This window comes from Ursus maritimus, unplaced genomic scaffold (genome assembly GCF_017311325.1).
Source record: "Ursus maritimus isolate PB19 unplaced genomic scaffold, ASM1731132v1 scaffold_6, whole genome shotgun sequence".
NCBI classification, from domain to species: domain Eukaryota; kingdom Metazoa; phylum Chordata; class Mammalia; order Carnivora; family Ursidae; genus Ursus; species Ursus maritimus.
In genome coordinates, this window is record NW_024426774.1 from 57314494 (window position 1) to 57335000 (window position 20507).

General features: G+C 49.5%; 1 long non-coding RNA gene across 1 annotated transcript in view; it reads left to right on the plus strand.

Annotated features, from left to right (window-relative positions):
• The first annotated feature begins 11058 nt into the window (after nucleotides 1-11058).
• Nucleotides 11059-20507, plus strand: part of LOC121101032 — a 12540-nt gene continuing 3091 nt past the window's right edge. The window contains exon 1 of the long non-coding RNA XR_005832963.1: nucleotides 11059-11105. This is a non-coding gene — a long non-coding RNA (uncharacterized LOC121101032). The remainder of the gene's footprint in view (nucleotides 11106-20507) is intronic.

The window sequence follows — 20507 nt, forward strand, 5'->3', positions numbered from 1 at the left end:
CAATCTGAACAAAGTGGTGTACTTATTTGAGATTGATAGTGTATGAAGCACATCATAGTTTAGTCTGGCGCAGTTCACCTGTTTTGTAAGTCAAGATATACTTGATAAATTGTGGTTTCTGTTCCAGTTCTCAATCCTCGGCACTTACCTGGTCCCTGGTAGGTAGGTACTCAGTAAATATTTGTTGAATGACAAAACAAAAACAAACCAAACACAAAACAACATATTATAGGCAGGGGGGCAAAAACAGTACAACTTCTTTGATGGCTTTAGTCTGGCAAAATCTATAAAACATACAAATACACCCTTGACCTAACAATTTCACTTTTAGAAATTAATCCTGCAGATAACTTGCACATGTGCAAAGGGCCACCTGATAAAATTATTAATTACAATCATAAGAGACCGCAAGTGTCCTAAACTTTCATCAGTAAGCTTAATTAAACTGGTACATATCTCCAATGCAATGAGATGCAGATGTTGAAAAAAATGAGAAAGCTCTCATGATACAGAGTATCTCTGAGACAGATTTACTCGGTTCCAGCTGCAATGGCTGCCTTGGTGTTCCTGATAAGGAGCACTGTCTGGTCTCAGGGCCTTAGGGCAGGATGTCTCCTCCACTTTGAATGTTCGACTCCAGATTATATACAGGGCTCACCTCAAGTATCACTTAATCAGCAAGGCCTTTCCTGACCACTCTCTGTAAAACAGCAACAATCCCCCCCAAGACACACACACACACTCCTTATTCCTTTATCCTGCTTTTATCCATAGCACTTAACCCCTTATCACTACATATTTACTTGCTTCATTACTTCCAAAGAAAATGTAAGCTCTAAGAGGACAAAGAATGCAGCTCTTCTGTTCACTACCAGATTCCAAATGCCGAAAAGAGTGGGTGGCATATGGTAGGTACTAAGTATTTACTGAATAAATGAATATATGAAGTGAAGAAAGCAAGATGCCGGGAAGTGATTTTTAACATGCTTCTATTCTTTAAAAGATTATCCATGTGAATGGTCCCGTGTGCATGACATAGCTTTAAAAGGTTACAGAAGAAATAGGTCGGGCTGGTTGCCTGCAGGTGGCTGGCCCACAGTGGGAGGGAGGCTTTGCACTAGACTTGTAGATTATTAACTACCTGAAACTTCAAGTTAGAAGTAAAAAGGAACGCTCTCATGTCTCGTCTGTTTTACAGCTCCACGGCCTGCTGCTGCGTGAATGTGCACCAAGTCATTTCCTCAGCCCTCTCTGGGTGGATGATTATTTCCAAACTTTTGCTTTTAAACATGAGGGAGTCTGGTTATTGACTTTTCACATGTCCTAACAAATAGGATGCTGAGGTCTTTTTAAGACCCCCTAACTTTGGTTCTAAATCTTTGCAGCTGAAAATGTAACCCACACCTCAGACTAAACAAAAGTTTCCTACAGGATTTGACGGCTGGAAGTGGGGCCGCCTCAGGAAGCAGAGGGTCCTGGGAAAGGGAGAATGTAATTATCTTCATTAAACATTTTTGTATTCTCATTGATAAACTCACCCAATCCCTGAGCCTGAAGACATTCCACTAACCGACTAAGATAGGGTTAGCTTACAAAAGACAGGCGGACAAAACAAAATAAGAAGCTCCTACCAAGATGGGAAGACAGCTCCATATTCCTAATTGATACAGTAGAAAAAAGTCCCAACTGGAAACTGAGAATGCTGGTTCTGTTCCAGAGGGGCTGTGCGACCTGGAGAAGTCACTTCCCCCTCTCTGGGCCTGTGTCACGTCATCCCCCCGCTGTCTCTGCTCTCCAGACAGGACCTCGTTTACTCCTCCCATTGTACTGATGCTCTAACACTACACTAGTGACCTGGGGCAGCCCCCAGATGTGGCAGATCGGACGGGACTGTCACTTGGCAGGGATCCCACTGGGCAAACCAGGCACTGGGCGGCTGTGATGCATGCGCTGCATTGGCAGGGGAAAGCAAACAGAGAAGCAGCTGCCTTTGTTTCCAGAAGTGGTCCTGCACCTATTCAGATGGACAGGTGAACAGAGGCCCAGTTGAGTCCAAAGGTACAGGGGTAGAGGGTGGGAACATCAGAAAGGAGCGTGAGGGCCTAGCCCCTTTGGGGTGGCTCTGGCAGGAGCCTGGGACGCTGTCATGACTGAATGTTCTTCCTGGCTCTTTCTCTAGTCAGGGGCTCAGAGGCGGCTGGGAGGCCCTCCCTCCTAAAGAATGTGACAAGGCACGGCTTCCTGCAATGTCTCCTCCCAGTTCTGCCCAATCTGAAAACAGACTCTGGGAGAGAAGTCGATGGGCACACTTTCACCACCCCAACCCTGGGACCTGCAAGAGGAGGACACATACAGTCTTTGCCCGTGGATCTGTGCTGAAATCTTCATTTCACAAAAACCGTGAAGTTCAGGGCATTTCGTTCAACCTGTTCAAGTCATCAATTTGAGGAGAATAATGTTCCTGCTCATTTTCAGTTTTTATCAGTAATTTAAAGTTCATTAACTAAACAACCTGTGAAGTTCTCTGCTCGTTAAATTTTATGAGAAACTTGCTCAATGGAAGATTGCTCACTTTCAGTGTTTCTGGTTTTTAAAAACTTAAGCAGATCATCTTTTTGAATACTTTTCTTTTTTTGCCTTTTTTTCTTTTCTGAGCATCAATGTCATATTTTCTAAATCAATCCCAACTTGATTTGTACTCATTCCCAGTAGGCTGAGCTTACAAAATAAAGTTGTCTTTCTTCTAAAATATTCAAAATGATCAATATTATGAAGCAAAATACACAAAATTTAATTAATAAATATAAAAATTTTAAATTAAGTGTATTTAAATAAAGCTAAATTTTATATTTTTTTTACTTTTTAATTAAATACTGCTATAAAAATAAAACTTCATAATACTAGGTTTTAATGTCCACTTAATAAGCAAGGCAAAGAATCTGTACCACACTCAAATATTTGACAGCTATAGCTACACATACACAAACGTAAGAAAAATATTAATTCTTTAGTATGGCAAAAAGTTTCTGAGACACAGTGGTATATCGTGATATAATGGTCCCCAATTTTCGTTTGGAGGTTTCATACCTTCCTGCGTCCAGAATCTTTGCCATACAATTTTTGCCACGCCTCCCATCAAGAGACAGAGTCTCTTCCCCCAGCCCACCCATTGTATCCGGGTGTCCCTCAAGGCCTCATTTGGTCAACAGAATGAGACAGAAGTAATACTGAGCAGCTCCCAAGGCCAGGCCTTAAGAAGCCTTATAGCTTTTGCTTCTGTCCTCTTGGAACACTTAACACCAGTAGGTAAAGAAGCCCATTCCAGCCTAGAGGGTATAGGGCTATTTGAAGGAGGACTGAGGCATCCTACCTAGCCAAGAGTCAGCACAACTGCCCAACATTTGAATAAGGCCATCCTGGAGCATCCCAGTAGAGTTGCTGGCAGACTGCACCCACATACGTGAGCCCATGGAGATCAGCAGAAAAATGGCCCAGCGGACCTAGCCCAGAATTGTGAGCAAACTGCTGTTTTAAGCCGCCAACTAAGTTTCAATGTGGTTTGTTACACAGCAACAGATAACTGACATTGATAAGGTATGCAACTATTGTGAATACGAGCTAATCCCTGAATGCCTCTAGAATCGCAAATGAGAACAAAGATAGAAAAGAAAATAGCCCCTTGGCACTGTTGAGAAATAACATTTAGTTACACAAGGACCCACTGAATTCATGCTCTATGAGAGAAGGAGTGTAAGGCACTGGAGGGTTTTAAGCTGAGGAACAAATTAATTTGTCTTTTCTCTTATCTACACAGATCAGCCAATTAAATTCTTTCCCCCTCCAAAGCAGTGACTCTCTCTAAGTTTCGCAGGGGCACAACCTTCACAGCATTTGGACTCAGCAGCGTTTTGTGTTGAGAATTATAGGAAGAAATGTGGAAACTTTGGGTGTTAATTATGAGCATTCACGTTCAGGGTTGTAGGTCACCCTGTGCCAGCCCAGCACTGAATGCAGAATCCCATGGGGAAAAAAGCTCCCATGTGAGCTTTAATACATTTAATTTTTTGTGTTTGTGACATGCAGGGGGCTCCAAAGTGTGGAGGCTCAGGATGGAGGCCACCTTGACTGATCTAAGGGCAATATTATCCCAGCCCCAGTTTAGGAAAATGGTTGAGGCCTTGTTTTGGGATTTGCCTGTGAACAGTGACTAAGGAAAACTGGTAATGGCTATTAAAATTTTAAGTATGCCAATCTCTTCATACATCAACCCAGTTTTAGGGAAAATATCCTATAGGAATAATAGGACCCATGTATTAAAGTAGCTGTGCAAAATGTTTAGCACAAACATCGTTTAAAGTAGGAAAAAGTGGAAACAATTTAAACTTCATTAATGGGGGGATGGCCAAGTGAATTGTGGTCCATCCACATTAGCAGACGTTACGCAACTGTTGAAAAGCTTGTTGTATCCTGACATATCCGACTTGGATTTATATCTGACTTAGTGAGATTTATGCATTCTTTCATTCATTGAACATTTACTGAGCATCAGCTATGAACCTGGCACTGCTCTAAGTCCTAGGCATACGGCAGGGAACAAGACCAGGTTTGTTGTTCACGGAATTCACATGTTAATGAAGAAAGACCACAGACAAGCAAATAAGTATGTAGCACATTAGATGGCAGTAAGTAGGTGCTGTGAAGAATAATGAAGGTGGGTTGAGAGACGGAGTCTGGAAGGAAGTGAGGGAAAGGACTTTGTGGCATTCAGGAGGAAGGGCAGGCTAGACAGGAACAGCAAGCACAAAGGCCATGACTTGGGAGTGGTTGATGAGATCTAGGAACATCAAGGATGCCAGGTGGCAGGGGACAGGGGTTGGAGGTGAGGTCAGGAGGACAGCTGTAGAGTCAGGGTGTGTGTGTGTGTGTGTGTGTGTGTGTGTGTGTGTGCGCGCGTAGGGCCTCACAGCTCCCGGTCAGGACTCTGGGTTTTACTCTGTGTAGGATGGGAAGCCACCAGAAGGTTCTGAGCTGAGAAGCCCCATCACCTGACTTAGATTTTTGGAGAATCCGTCTGGCTGCTATGACAACTGACTCAAGGGGGTAAAGGGAGGCAGAGGAGAGTGAAGAGGCTGTTGTCATGACAAAGAGGAGAGCTTACCCCATGGTGAAGCAGGAAGTGGTCAGATTCTGGATGGGTTTTGAAGGCGGGCCTGGAGGATGTCCTAATAGAACTGGCTGTGGGGGCATTTAATATAGAAACATTCTGAGAGAGAGAGAGAGAGAGAGCAAGCCACCTTGGCTCAGAATTCATTCCTGCACATAGTTGCAAGGCCACCACTTAGCTTGGAGATCCCATTCCTAGCCACTGGTTCGCTCCTGGCCTTGGCGAGGAAGCAGGGATGCTCAGGGAAGCTCAGCATTTGGCAAGGGGGCTAAGGGGCCAAGGAGAAAGGATATGGGCATGACTCCTATCCCTGAATCCATGACAGGACCCCCTCTCCAGCCCTGGCAAGCAACGTGGGGGAGAGGGTCTGAGACGGAAGTGACTGGAAGAAAGACTTAGTGACTTCCAGCCAGTGAGGCCCGTGGAAGCCTCAGGGGGTCCCGCCACCCCCCTCCATAGGAGATTCAGAGCTAGGCTAGAGCTGTACCCCACCAGCACGTCCTGCACGGGACCGTCCTTGTTCTTCTCAAGCTCTGCTATCATCGTCTCCCTTGTCTGCCCATTGGAAAGGAGAGAGCACGTGTCTTCCTTCCGTCCAGCCCCCTCCCAGCACTATGAGGGGGCTTGGGTCCGCTCGGCCCCCACAGACTGCCGCAGCAGGTCTGCCCCGAGGGCCGCTCCACACTGGAGCAGCCGCCCGACCTCACCCGCTCCCGGCTGATTCTAGTGGAGATAGGAGTATCCCCCTCACAGAGGTGTGGTGAACGTTCAGCACAAGAATGTAGACAATTTGGCCGTTTCCTCCTCTATCGTGGGACCTGCCCTGTCGACGCACTCCACCAGCGGGGACACCACCGTCACCTCGTGACAGAACCTGCCGTGTGCCAGGCACTCGGGGGCCTCACAGGACCGGGGTGCACCGTGCGGCTGCGGAAAGCTAGGGAGCAGAGGAGAGAGCGCGCTGTCCACGGGAGCGGCGCTGGGCTGCTGAGAACACCGCATGATTCAATTCGTGTGAAATCGTCTTGGGAGGCCCAGGCCCCTTGGTAACCATGAGGTACTGGTGTCTCTAAGTGTTCATCCCGGGAAAACATGTGAAAAGGAGCTTGGAAACAAGCATGAGTCCAAGTAGTTATTTAGTACACAAACCACAGACACTGTTAAACCGCTCTCTTGGCCCCCGTGAGGGAATAATTCCCATCACTCTGCCAATGACATCAGTGGAACTCACGTTACTTGTGCTGCATTTACACACCTGAGCCTGAGGAGCACCTGTCCCCGGGGCTCGCAGACGCACTGACAGGCACTGCTTTGTCCCTTTTTGGCGGCACCTAGGACAGTTCTGTAGCCTCTAAAATGCCAGGCGGGACAGCCTCCCTGCTTCAGTCAGGGCCCCTTTAGCCAGAAGGGCCAAAGAGGTACGGAAGGTAACTCCTTCCCCCCCAAAAAGGAAATAAATAAAAGGGAGTGTCCTGAAATTATTTCAATGCACAGGAACCCAAGAGAACCCGAGTAGCCAGGCCACTCCTAGAGTTCTCGGAGAATGCCCTCAGTTCTTCAGATGCTCATATCCAAATTTCCAAATTCTCTTATCCTCCCAGGTTAGGCCTCAAGTCCCAGGTGCTGACTGGCTGTGTCCACACCCTGGTGCTGTCAGCCTGCCCCTGGTATGTGGTATAAAACAAGGCCCCTTGGCCAGAGAAGATGCTCCCAGGAGAGGAATGAGTTAGATGGAGTGACCAACCTTTGTCCGGGACAGAGAGACGTCACTAGAAGTGTGAATTTAAGGGCTAAAACCAGGAAAGTTGCAGGCAAACCCAGAGGAGTTAATCACCAGTGTAACCAACAGCCACATCTGTTTCATGTCCCTCTAGCATTAATTCTGAGGAACACATTTCTTCATGTGAAATCAGGATGTGTCTTAAAATCAGCAGTGTCCTGCAATGGCTGTTAGCCAGGACTGTGGCTGAGTTGTCTGGGAGAGAATATGTGTCTGCCAGTCACTTCTGGGACACCAGCAACCTGAGATCACCTTACATTCATTTTCTGTTTGACATTTTTAGACCCAACTGACAGTGCAAATTCAGACCTCTCTGAATTTGTGGTCCAACTTGTCAGGAGAGAATTGTTTTTCTCACTCCACATGGTGCCAAGACTAAGACATGCACATTTCCAGCCAGTCTCCTCTTTGGGAAGATTTCCTTATCTCTGGTGTCCCAGCTTTTATGTGGAGCCTCCCTCTCCAGCACTTCTCCTCTTGCCCGGAGGGACACAGACTAATGGTACAGCTTACAGGTGACGCTCTTTCAGATTGGATGGAACACAGGTAATCAAGCCCCAATAGCCCACACAGGGTTAGAGGGCATTGTTGGTGCTTGAAGGAGGCACAATGCTCAATGCACCAGACACTCAGGACTGGATCCAGAGAAAGAGAAACAATTCTCCCCATCCAGGCCTCTTAGCCATGACGAGCCTCTCTCTGAGCTCAGGGGTCACCTCACAGACCTGTGCAGCCCAAAAGCCCATTTAGAAACCTTTTCTTTACCAGTTTCTCCAGACACATCAGTGTTTAGAAACATTGATAGAGGGGCTCCTGGGTGGTTCAGTCGGTTAAGCTTCTGCCTTCAGCTCAGGTCATGATCCCAGGGTCCTGGGATTGAGCCCTGCTCAGTGGGGAGCCTGCTTCTTCTTCTTCCTCTGCCCCTGCCCCTGTCTCCCCCTACCTTGTGCTTGCTCTATCTCTCTCTCAAATAAATACATAAAATTAAAAAAAAAAGAAACATTGATAGCTTTCCATATAAACACAGAGCCCATATGTTCGAAAGTTGATAAGCCCCTTCTAACAACTGCCCTATGTAGAAAACCCAAAGAAGCAGAACTGTCGAAGAGAGAAAGAGGGAGCTGAACTTGGAAACTAGCATCCATGTTTTCTAACCCCAGATTTTCTTTTCTTTTCTTAAAGATTTTATTTCTTTATTTATTTGACAGAGAGACAGAGAGAGAGCGCGCAAGCAGGGGGAGTGGCAGGCAGAGGGAGAGGGAGAAGCAGGCTCCCCACTGAGTAGGGAGCCCGATGTGGGGCTTGATCCCAGGACCCTGGGATCATGACCTGAGCTGAAGGCAGACACTTAACTGACTGAGCCACCCAGGTGCCCCAAACCCCAGATTTTCCTTCAGTTGCCTGCTCAGCATTTTCTGGATGTATGATGCCCGGTTCCTTTTATCAGTCGGTATCCCTGAAGGAAACCTTGAGCCCAGAGCTCCTTGTCCTCAGGGGCATATCATCCCTCCTCACAGCTTTCTAGGCCCATAGTTTGTCTTTCTTGGTTATCATCTCCCAGCTACCTGGGCTAAGCTCCTTCCTGGCCCAGGGCAAGGACTGAACCCTCCTGCTGCACTGAGAGGCATCCTTTGGTCTGAAGGCCAGCCACAGTGAAGGCCAAGGCAGGAGCTAGGGCATCTTGCCTAGGGACAGGTACACCTGGGGTGGGGGAGGGAGGAGGGCAGGTATGCCAACTTTAGGCTGACATAGTAGAAGTAAGATTTTAAGAGCACTATGGATCTAACATGCAAAAAGGGCTTACATTGCCTAGCTTAACCTAAACCATATCATGAGTGAAAGTTGTTAAAAAAGAGGCTCAAAGTGGAGTCACTTGTGCTAAGCCCACATCACCAAACCAAGACTTGATACCTAATCTAATTGCAGTTTCCACATTCCCCAGGACTATAATCTTAACTGCTCAGTCTGGAATTTTCTGGTCAGCATTAGTGAGCTAATCTGGGTAATCTGCCTAATAAACCCTTTCTGTTCCCCAAATGAAGGTCACCTAGCCCCAAATAATCCTTTTTTTCATTTATGACTTCCTTGTCCCACTTCTTCTCTGCCTTTAAAAAGCTTTCCTTTTCTGTAGCTGTTTGGAGCTCCTTTCTATTTGCTAAATGGGATGCTACTAATTTAGGAATCATTGAATAAAGCCAGTTGTATCTTCAAATTTACTCAGTTGGATTTTTCTTATTTAACAAGGGTGTATAAAATGAAACTGGGAGTCTGGTCTTGGTGAAAGGAACACTGGGTTTAGATTCAAAGATCTGCATCCAAACTCTGCTTTCTGGCTGCCTGACTTCGGACAAACTACTTCATCAGACCTCAGTTTCCCCATGTATCAAAAGGGAGTTACTGCCATTTTAGCATTGCATGAGTAAATGTAATAATGTGTGCTTTAAAACCCACTTTGTAGGCATTAAAGCATTACACAAACACTTATCCTAGGCCTGGGAGGGAAGAGAAGGAGGTATTATGTTTAGTGCAATGTTTTTCAAAGAGCAGGCTTTGAGCCATCAGCAGATTGTGAAAAAAAATTAGTGCGCTCTGATCAACTTTAAAAAAATGAATAGAATAGAAAATATCCATGTGTATCCCAAGTAATAAGGGTATGTATTGCTTCTTTTATTAAGTTGTATGTGTGCATGTGGTGTGTGTGTGTGTTAGTACGTGTGTTGTGATGTAAAACAGATTTTATATCACAACACACGTACTAACACTTTATTTCTGTGGTAAATAATGAAACTAGAAATAAAGGGAGCTGTTTTTGCCTTGCTGTATTTTTTAACTGCAGCATTTTCACATTCCAAGAGTGGGAGAAGAATTCATCTAGGCAAAGAATTTATCTTTTGTTTGGGAAAACACTTTAATGGGCTCTTTGGTTATGCAAAGGTAGGAGGCCAGGTTAAAAGTGGCTAAACTCTGCTTGATAAAGTCAATATTCAAGGATTTCTGTTTCCTTTGGTGGTCTTAGAAGAAGCAACATGGGGCCTAGGGTTTCAGAGGAAAGGGGGTTTGGGCTGGGACCAAGGAGGGAGACCCTGAGTAAAGGCCTCGCTTGACACCATGTGACCACAGCACTGGGGGCTGCCTGTACTAAGATCTTGGTGAGGTTCTCCTTGCCTGCATGCTAAGCCCTTACAAGGGTCTTCAAATCTTGAATGGAATTGATTAGGTACCCTAGGCTGGTTCTCTCCAGACAGCCCTGTTTCAGGAATGATGGGCAAGTCCTTATCTGGGAGCAAAGTGTGGGCACTGTGTAGAACCCGTGCTGGGGGAACCGGAAAGATCCAGGAGAAGTCAGGAGCAGTATGGAGAGGAAACAAACCACGGGGGCAAACACACATCCAGGAATTCTTGGCAGTATTTGAGAGGGAATCCCCCTGACCTCAGTGCATGAGTAATTTTCTCTAAATATTTAAGTAAAGGGTAATTCTGGAAGCTTGGAAAATATGGGGGCACCAACCAACTTAAGGGCTGATGGGGCTCAACAACAGTTGAAAATTAGAAAGGCACTAACCTGTAGCTTCAAGCAAGGCTCAGCTGGACTATGACATTATTAGCTGCCATTATTAGCATCATCTCCTACCACAGGACATTGGTTCATGACCCTGGTAGGAAGGATAATTGTTGGGCTGGCCGAGAAAAAGGGGCTAAGACGCCCAAGATGGCCGACTCTCCCACCAAGATAACCGACTCTCCCGCCAAGATTTAAACCAAAACCTAGGCGGGAAACCGAAACCCGTCCTACCGACTTTCCTCACCCCCCAGCAGTACCCAATGAAAACCTGCCTCGACTCTCCAAGACAGACTTTCCCCACCCCCAGCCGTACCAGATAAAAACCCTCGCTGCCTTGCCCTGGGCGCGACTTCCCCGACTCACCGCTCTTTCCTGAGTCGCGGAACCTCGCCCGAGGGTGCTTGCAATAAAGTTCATCCCTCGAACCACGTTTGCTTTGCTGTCTTGATTTCATTGACAATGAGAAAAAAATACCTAACATTTGGCGCTGAAACCCAGGAGGAGATCAAGCCCCTGCTTCGGCACGGAGGCTCTCTCCTCCTCTCAAGCGGACTGGGACCCCTCTCTCCCTCTCCAAACATCTCTCGGAACTTGCTGTGGTGAGTGTTCCCTGTTCCCTGATCCTCCTCCGGGACGCCCTGTCCTAATTGCGGCCGCGTCAGGGCGAGCCCCCGCTCCGGCCACCTGGTGGCCCCATAGTTACGAGGAATCGGGAGACGTCCCCATTCCGCGGCTACTACCTTCCCCTCCGAACCTCGACTCAGCACACGGACGAAGGGATGCCTTCCTCTGTGCCCTGGGTTGATAGGCGAAGGGGCCATGGGAACCTCCCAGTCCAAATTCGACCCTAAAACGCCCCTGGGCTGTCTCCTAGACAATCTTCGAACCCTAAAATTGGATCAGGACCTACGAAGGCGACGCCTCATACATTACTGTCGCTTGGCCCCAATATCAATTGGACAACCAATCACAATGGTCCCCCGAAGGCACCTTCGATTATCAGGTGCTCATGGATCTTGACAACCTCTGTAGACACCAAGGCAAATGGTCCGAGGTCCCCTGTGTCCAGGCTTTCTGGGCCTTACGCTCTCAGCCTTCACTATGCTCCCGCTGTTCGACCTCTCAGGTCCTCCTCGCCCGCTCTCCCCCTCCGACCCTTCCGCCTACGGCTCCCAAGGACCCTGATCCACCCTCTCTCTCTCCTCTCTCTCAGCTCCAGCTACTCCAACGGCTCCTGAAGTTCTACCCCTCGGGACAGCCACCGAGCCCCGCTCACTCCCGACTCTCTCTCATCCCCTCCCATCTCCGCTCGTACCCGGTCCTGGAATCCTTCCCCCGACCTGGTTTGTCCCCTGAGGGAGGTCGCCAGGGCCGAGGGGGTCGTCCGAGTCCATGCGCCCTTCTCCCTGCAGGACCTCTCCCAAATCGAAAAACGCCTGGGCTCTTTTTCAGCCAACCCAGATAATTTCATCAAAGAATTCCAATATTTGGTCCAGGCCTACGACCTTACCTGGCACGACTTACATGTTGTCCAGACCACCACCCTCACCACTGAGGAGAGGGAACGTATCCAGGCTGCCGCCCGAGAGCATGCCGACCAGGTTCATCTTACTGACGCCACCATGCCGGTCGGCGCTCAGGCGGTCCCAGCTTTAAGGTCTTTAATTCCCGAGAGGAGGCGGCTGAGCTTGCCGCGACCGCGTGATCCAGTGCCTCATCGCCGGATGAGGGCGGCCTCCAATAAAGCTGTAAATCATAAGATCAGGGAAATCATTCAGACCCCTGACGAGAACCCCGCTGTATTCCTTAACCTGCTAACCAAGGTCTTGACCCAATTCACCCGTCTAGACCCGGCCTCTCTGGCGGGGGCCACGGTCCTAGCCACTCACTTTATCTCCCAGTCGGCACCAGATATTTGGAAAAAATTAAAAAAGGCCAAGGAGGGCCGCCAGACCCCCATTTCCAACCTGGTGAAAATGGCATTTAAGGTCTTTAATTCCCGAGAGGAGGTGGCTGAGTTTAAACGGCAGGCCAGGCTCCAGCAGAAGGTTCAGCTACAGACCCAGGCCTTGGTAGCGGCCCTGCGGTCGGCCGGCTCCAGGAGCCAGCAGAGGGGGGCAGCCAACCATACCCCACCGGGGGCATGCTTCAAATGCGGAGCCGAGGGACACTGGGCTTGTCAATGTCCCAACCCAAAGGCACCCACCAGATCGTGTCCTCAATGCCACATGATGGGGCATTGGAAATCAGACTGCCCTAACCTCCGGGGATCCTCGGCGCCTCTACGTGGGGTCAACCCCTAGACGGTAAGTCCGGCCTTCCAGCTGCTCGGGTTGGAGGACGACTGATGGAGCCCAGACTCGGACACCCCTCTCACCCAGGCCGAGCCCAGGGTTACGCTCCAGGTAGCGGGTAAGTCCATCTCCTTTCTGCTGGACACGGGGGCTACCTACTCAGTTCTGCCATCCTACTCGGGACCTACGCGAACCTCACCGGTCACTGTCACGGGGATCGATGGGACCTCCTCCTCTCCCAGGGTGACCCTTCCCCTTACTTGCAGCCTGGATGGTTTCCCCTTCTCCCACTCGTTCCTCGTAATTCCCTCTTGTCCGGTCCCCCTGCTGGGAAGGGATATCCTCCAAAAACTGCAGGCCACCATTCGTCTCTCTCCCTCCCCCTTGACTTCAGAATGCCTCGTCTTACCCCTCCTTCCTGCCCATCCGACCCCCGCCCCAGATAACCTTCCTGCAGTGGATCCCCAGGTCTGGGACACCTCTAAACCCATCATTGCATCCCACCATGCCCCTGTTAAAATACAGCTAAAAGATAACTCCAAGTTCCCCTCCTGAGCACAGTTTCCCATTTCCCTGACTCACCGTCAGTGTCTCAAGCCTATCATAGACCGGCTGAGACGGCAGGGGCTCCTGATCCCCATCAGCTCCCCCTGTAACACCCCTATCCTGCCAGTCCGTAAACCCTCGGGGGCCTACCGACTGGTGCAGGACCTGCGGCTCATTAATGAGGCTGTAGTCCCGCTTCATCCGGTCGTCCCCAACCCTATTGTCTCATGTCCCGTCTAACACTTCTCACTTTACTGTATTAGACTTAAAGGATGCCTTCTTTACTATCCCCCTGCACCCTGACTCCTACTTCCTCTTTGCCTTTACCTGGGAGGACCCGGACACATATGTCTCCGGGCAACTGACCTGGACAGTCCTGCCTCAGGGATTCCGAGGCAGTCCCCATATTTTTGGTCAGGCGTTGGCCACTGACCTGCAGCAGTGCACCCTTAAGGCCAGTACCCTGCTACAATATGTGGACGATCTCCTCCTCTGCAGACCCTCTCTCCCCTTATCCCAGGAAGATACCTCTACCCTACTCAATTTCCTGGGGGGCAAAGGGTACCGGGTCACCCCTTCAAAGGCCCAACTGTGCACCCCCTCAGTCACGTACCTGGGTATCTTCCTGACTCCCACCTCTAAGTCCCTTACTGGGGACCGCATCCACCTCCTACGGGAACTCCAGCCTCCTCAAACCGCAGAGGAAATTCTCTCCTTTCTTGGGCTTGTAGGCTTTTTCAAACACTGGATTCCAAATTACTCGATCCTGGCCCGACCTTTATACCAAGCGGCCAAGGAGACCCCCCAGGGTCCTCTCACTGACCCCACTTCAGTCCGGCACTTGTTCTCCAAGCTGCGGGACTACCTCACCGCCAGACCAGTCCTGGCGCTACCTGACCACTCTAAACTCTTCCACCTGTTCACCGATGAGCGCTCCGGCTCAGCCACTGGCCTCCTAGCTCAACCAGCGGGGCCCACATACAGGGCCATAGACTATCTATCTAAACAGTTAGACACCACCACCCGAGGATGGCAGCCCTGCCTCCGAGCACTGGCGGCCGCTGCCTCTCTGACCAAGGAGGCCCTCAAACTTACTCTGGGACAGCCCCTTGTAGTCTACTCTCCCCACCGACTCATGGATCTCCTCAGCCACCGATCCCTGGCCCAGTTAACCCCCTCCCGCCTGCAACTGTATCATCTGTATTCCTCAAAAATCCGCAAATTTCCCTCTCTGCCTCCCCTCGCTTAAATCCGCTACTTTGTTGCCTGCACCCTCGCTCACCCCTGAACCCATTCATTCCTGCCCGCAACTCCTGGAGGACCTCACTCCCTCTCACCCAGGGCTCTCTGATCAGCCGTTGCCTAACCCTGACCGCGTGCTTTTCGTGAGGCAGCTCCCTCCTGGCCTTGGAGCGCCAAAGCCGCCTACATGTTGTGAGTCACCTCGGAGGCAGTAATAGAAACAGCTCCCCTTCCTATCAGGACCACCTCCCAGAAGGCTGAGCTTATAGCTCTCACCAGGGTGCTACACCTGTCTAAGGGACAGCGAGTCACTATTCATACGGACTCAAAATCGCCTATCTCATAACTCACACCCTCCAGTCCTTTGGCAGGAGCGGGGTTCCTGACTCACCAGGGCACTCCTATAGTTAACAGGCCTCTCATTGCCAAGTGCTCGAGGCCCTTGCGCCCTACCCACCGAGGTAGCAGTAGTCACTGCAGCGGCCACCAGACCTCAAAGACCCGGTCTCCCAAGGCAATAACAGGGCAGACTTAGTGGCCAGGCAAGCGGCCCTGAGCACTTCTTTGGCTCCGATCCTCCTTCCTCACACCCCACAGCCTCTTGCTCTGAAAGGAGGTGCAAACCCTCCAAGGCCTGGGGAAAACCGGGAGACAAGGGATGGATCTACATCAGAATAAAATTGCCCTGCCGGAAAGCATGGCTCACACCTAATCACAGACATTCACCAGTCTCTCCACATTGGCCTAAAGGCCCTCCACCAGTTCCTGCGACCTCTTCTTCACCACCCTTCCCTATCTCGGGTAGTGAGACAGTTCACAGAGCCTGTAAAACCTGTTCGAGCGTAAATGCACGGGCAGGAATCCACAGACCAGGGCCCAACCATCAACTCCATGGCCATCAGCCAGGGAAGACTGGCAACTGGACTTCCACTCCATATGCCCCACCACAGAACCTTCTGATACCTGTTAACTCTGGTCGATACATTCACAGGCTGGATCGGGGCATATCCAGCGGCCGGAGAGCAGATACAGTGGCCACAATTCTCATTGAGCACATCATTCCGAGATTCGGACTACCCGAACTCTGCAGTCCAGACAACGGACCTGTTTTCATCTCCAGTATAACCCAACAGGTGGCAGAGAGTCTCAAGCATCACCTGGAAACTCCACATCCCTACCACCCTCAATTGTCGTTGCAAGGTGAAAAAAGCCAGCGGCTCCTCAAGGCACAGCTCACCAAACTGACCTTGGAAACCGTCTTACGTGGCCCCACACTCTTGCCCTGGCCCTCACCAGGCTTAGGGCAACCTCGCGGACCCTAGGGGTTGAGCCCATTTGAGCTGCCCGTGCGGCCGACCCTTCCTTATAAGCCATAACCTCCCAGCCATTCCCCACCTCTCTGAACCTGCGCCTTACCTTGCCCTCCTGCAGGCTCTCCTGAGGGCCCATGCTGATGCTGTCATCTCACGAGCGACCATGACCATCAGGGAGCCCCCATGAGGGCTATTCCCAGGGGACCAGGTCTCCTCAGAAATCTGCACCCAGGCTCCTTGCAGGCGTGATGGACAGGGCCTCATACTGTCATCCTTACCACCCCACTCCGTGGCGAAACTGCTGGGGCAACAGGTGTGGGTACACATCAACAACCTCAAGCGGGACGCACAGGTAATGACTGGACCTCTCCAGATGGTGGGCCCTACCAAACTTACGGCAGTGGGCTCCTACTCTGGTTCTCCTGAGCCCCGACCCAGCGACAGAATGTGGATGCAGCGTGGCAGTGGACCACAAGGTACTTCCAGTCATTCACCCATATGCCTAGTAAATGCTACGCAGGAAAGTCCCCATATACTTGCACATCTGTCACGCCCCAGGAAGAACCTTCTGGATGTCTGACTCACTGAAAGGTACAGATCACCTTGACACTTACCCCCAAGGCGGGGAAGGTCTGCTGGACATATCTGGCCCAGATGGACTCTCCCACGGAGGAGGGTCCAGGACCAGGCCGGCCGTAACCAAACCCGGCAAATAGGAGGTTACGGAGCGCTTCCTGGCCAGGCCTATCCACCTACAAGGGAATCAATCTCGACAGCATCCAGAAGGTTCCCACCACTGAGCAACTGACGGTGGCCCTTTTAAACTCCAGCTTCCTTGTGGCGGAGCGTCTCTCAGGACGCGACTGCTGAGATCTGTTTCCCTTTCTCTCTCTCTCTAACATTGTGGGGATACCCATTCCAACCCAGTGGCCCCTCCCCAATTCCACCATCAACAATAAGACAGTCCACATCGGACCCATTGGAGGACCATACCAATCCTTAATCTTTCCTCCACCATGTCGACACCCTCACCCTCGCACCGCCAACATCACCTCCTCCCTTCCTTACTGCACTCCTTGGGGTGTTCCTCTCGTGCCCCAAAGGGAATCTATAAGCTGCCTGACTACTAATGACTCCCTAGACTGTGTATTTATCCTACTATCCCATCTACCAACATCTACTCCCATTCCCAACTCCTGTCCATACTATTCCCCAGCGCTGAGAAAAAGGGCTGTATTCCTTCCCCTACTAGTGAGAGGTGGGCTTAACACCAGGGTGGCGACCAGAGCGGCTGGGCTTGGGCGTCAATAAATTTCTACTATAAACTCTCCCAAGCACTCAATGATAACATGGAGCGGATTGCCGACTCCCTTACTGCCCTACAGACCCAGGTCACCAGTTTGGCTGCCATTGCCCACAAAACCGATGCGCCTTGGACCTCCTGACCGCGGAGGAACCTGCCTCTACCTAAATGAGGAGTGCTGTTATTTTGTCACCCAGTCAGGTATAGTCACCTCCAAGATCCGAACTCAAGGACCGGATCGAGCAAGCGCCAAACACCTCCATATGGGGCCTAGACCCCCAACATGGAGTAACGTGGCTTCTCCCTTTAGCGGGACCCTCTTAATCCTCCTGCTAATCTCGTTGCCGCTTATTCGGTATATACAGGAATGCTTGCGGGAAGTAACTCGGTGTCAGTCAACCAACTGGTCCTACAGCCCTATTCTTGCCTGCCCACTTCCGACTTACCCCTATGACAACGCCCGACCGTCAGCAGGAAGTAGCCAGAATGGCGGGCGCCCGATACCATTATATAAAAACAAAGGTGGGATGTTGGGCTGGCCGAGAAAAAGAGGCCAAGACACCCAAGATGGCCGACTCTCCGCCAAGATAACCCACTCTCCCGCCAAGATTTAAACCAAAACCTAGGCGGCGGGACGACTCCTCCACCGACTTTCTTACCCCCAGCGTACCCAATGAAAACCTGCCGCGACTCTCCCAAGACTTTCCCCACCCCCAGCCGTACCGGATAAAAAGCCCTCGCTGCCTTGCCCTGGGCGCGACTTCCTGACTCACCACTCTTTCCTGAGTCGGAACCCGAACCTGAGTGCTGCATAAAGTTCATCCCTCGAACCACGTTGCCTTGCTGTCTTGATTTCATTGACGGCGAGAAAAACCTAACATATGACTCTCTAAAGATGTCCAATACCTGATACCCAGAACCTGTGATATATTGGGGTTTATGGCAAGAATGAGGTTGCAGGTGTAATTAAAGTTGCTAAACAGCTGAACTTAAAACAGGGAGATTTTGTGTGCCCAAATGCAATCACAGACCCTTAAATGTGGGAGCAGGAGGCAGAAGAATGAGTCTAAAAGTGACATGACAAGGAAAAACTTGACTAGCCACTATGAGCTTTGAGGATGGAAGATGGCCAAAGCCAAGGAATGAGGGCAGCCTCTAGAAGCTGCAACAGACAAGAAACCTATTCTCCCTGGAGCCTCAAGTCAGGGAGGTTCTGACCTCAGAACTGGTAGATAATATATATATATATTTTAAGACTTTAGTTTTAAGAAGTTTTAGGCTCTCAGCAAAATTGATGGGAAAGTATTGAGATTTCCCACATGCCTCTGCCCTCACACAGAATAGCCTTGCCTCATTATCAACATTCCCACCAGGTGATACATTTTGTTTGACAATTGATGAACCTGCATTGACATCATAATCACCCAAAGTCCATCATTCACATTAGGATTCACTCTTGGTGGTGTATTTCTAAGATTTTTGACAAATGTATAATGACATATCCATCATTATAGTATCACAGAGACTATTTTCACTGCCTAAAAATTCTCTGTGCTCCTCCTGTTCACCACCTTCCCAACCTTTGGCAACCACTGATCTTTTTACTGCCTCCACAGTTTTGCTACAAGGTCATATAGTTGGAATCAGACAGAATATTTTGCTAAGCGCCTGGGTGGCTCAGTCGTTAGCGTCTGCCTTCCGCTCAGGGCGTGATCCTGGCGTTCTGGGATCAAGCCCCGCATCAGGCTCCTCCTCTGGGAGCCTGCTTTTCCTCTCCCCTCCCCTGTCGTTCCTCTCTCCCTGGCTGTCTCTCTCTCTGTCAAAAAAATAAATAAAATCTTTAAAAAAAGAGTATTTGGCTACAATAGTCCTTATAGTTGGAATCAGACAGTATGTGGCCTTTCCTGATTGGTTTCTTTCTTTTCATACATGCATTTAAGGTTCTTCCATGTCTTTTCATGGCTTGCTAGCTCATTTCTTTTTAGTGCTAATACTCCACTGACTAATGTACCACAGTTTATTTATTCATTCACCTACCGAAAGGCATTGTGGTTGCTTCCGACTTTTGGCAATTATGAATAAAGCTGCTATAAACATCCATGTGCTGGTTTTTATGCGGACATAAGTTTTCAACTCATTTGGAGTAAGCACCAAGGAGGGCCATTGCTGGATCATGGTAAGAGTACATTTCATTTAAGAAATGCCAAACTGTCTTCAAAGGAGCTGTACCATTCTTCATTCCCACTAGCAATGAACAAGAGTTCCTGTTCTTTCCACATACTCACCAGCATTTGGTGTTGGCAGTGTTCTAGTTTTGGCCATTCTGATAGGTATGTAGTATTGCATTATCTTATTGTTAATTAATTTGTGTTGTTTTGAGTCCACTAAACTTGTGGTTATTTGTTATGGCAGCAAGTGAAAACAAATACAATGACATCATACAAGGAGATGACAAGGAACCGGAGACAGGAGGCTGACCAGGAGCTACCACCAGCTCACTTTGTTTCCTGGAGTTAGATTACCTGATTCTTTTGGGTTTCAGACACCTTGAGACTAAACTAGGCATGATCATTCCTCCTCTAGCTATGCAGAAGCAATTGAGTCAATTTGGATATAATGTCTATAGTAACAACATGGGAAGCTCCCCAGCGAGAAAGCTAGAATGGCAAGGGGTAGTTTTGTGGTTCTGTCAGTACTGGTGCTTTTTGTGAGTCTCTAGAGATGCCATCAGCCGCGTCATGACTCAGCCAATGGTGACTCAGTAAGACCCCGCCTGCCTAGAGGAGCAAGCAGAGGCAGGAGCGCCTTCTGCTGGGGAGCTCGGAAGGAGCATGAGACAGGCATGGAGTATACATGCATGAGGCTGGAGCAAAGCTCCCACCAGACTTCCTTTCTGGTAAGGACTGGCCAAGGGGCAAGAATTTGGCACGACTGCCCGAGTTCCCTGTAGACCATGCCCATTCACTGAAGATACTTAATGCTTGGCAGGACTTAAGCCAGACATGATTCATGCATCATTTAATAATAATGCCTCCAGTTGTTCTGCCAGTCATGGTTCTTTAATCCTCCAAGAACCCGCATTTGTATTCACCTTTTGACACAGGTTCTAGAGACTGACATAAGGGCATGCAATTGAGAGTAGAGCCAGGATATAAGCTCAGATCTGTCTGACCATAAAGTAGCACTGCACCTTGTGCACCTAGCTGGAAGGAAGCTTGAGGGCCTGTCCCTCACTACAAATGAAGAAGACAAGTGATTTGTCCAGGTTTACTCAGCTAGTTAGAGCCAGTTTCTTGACTCCTG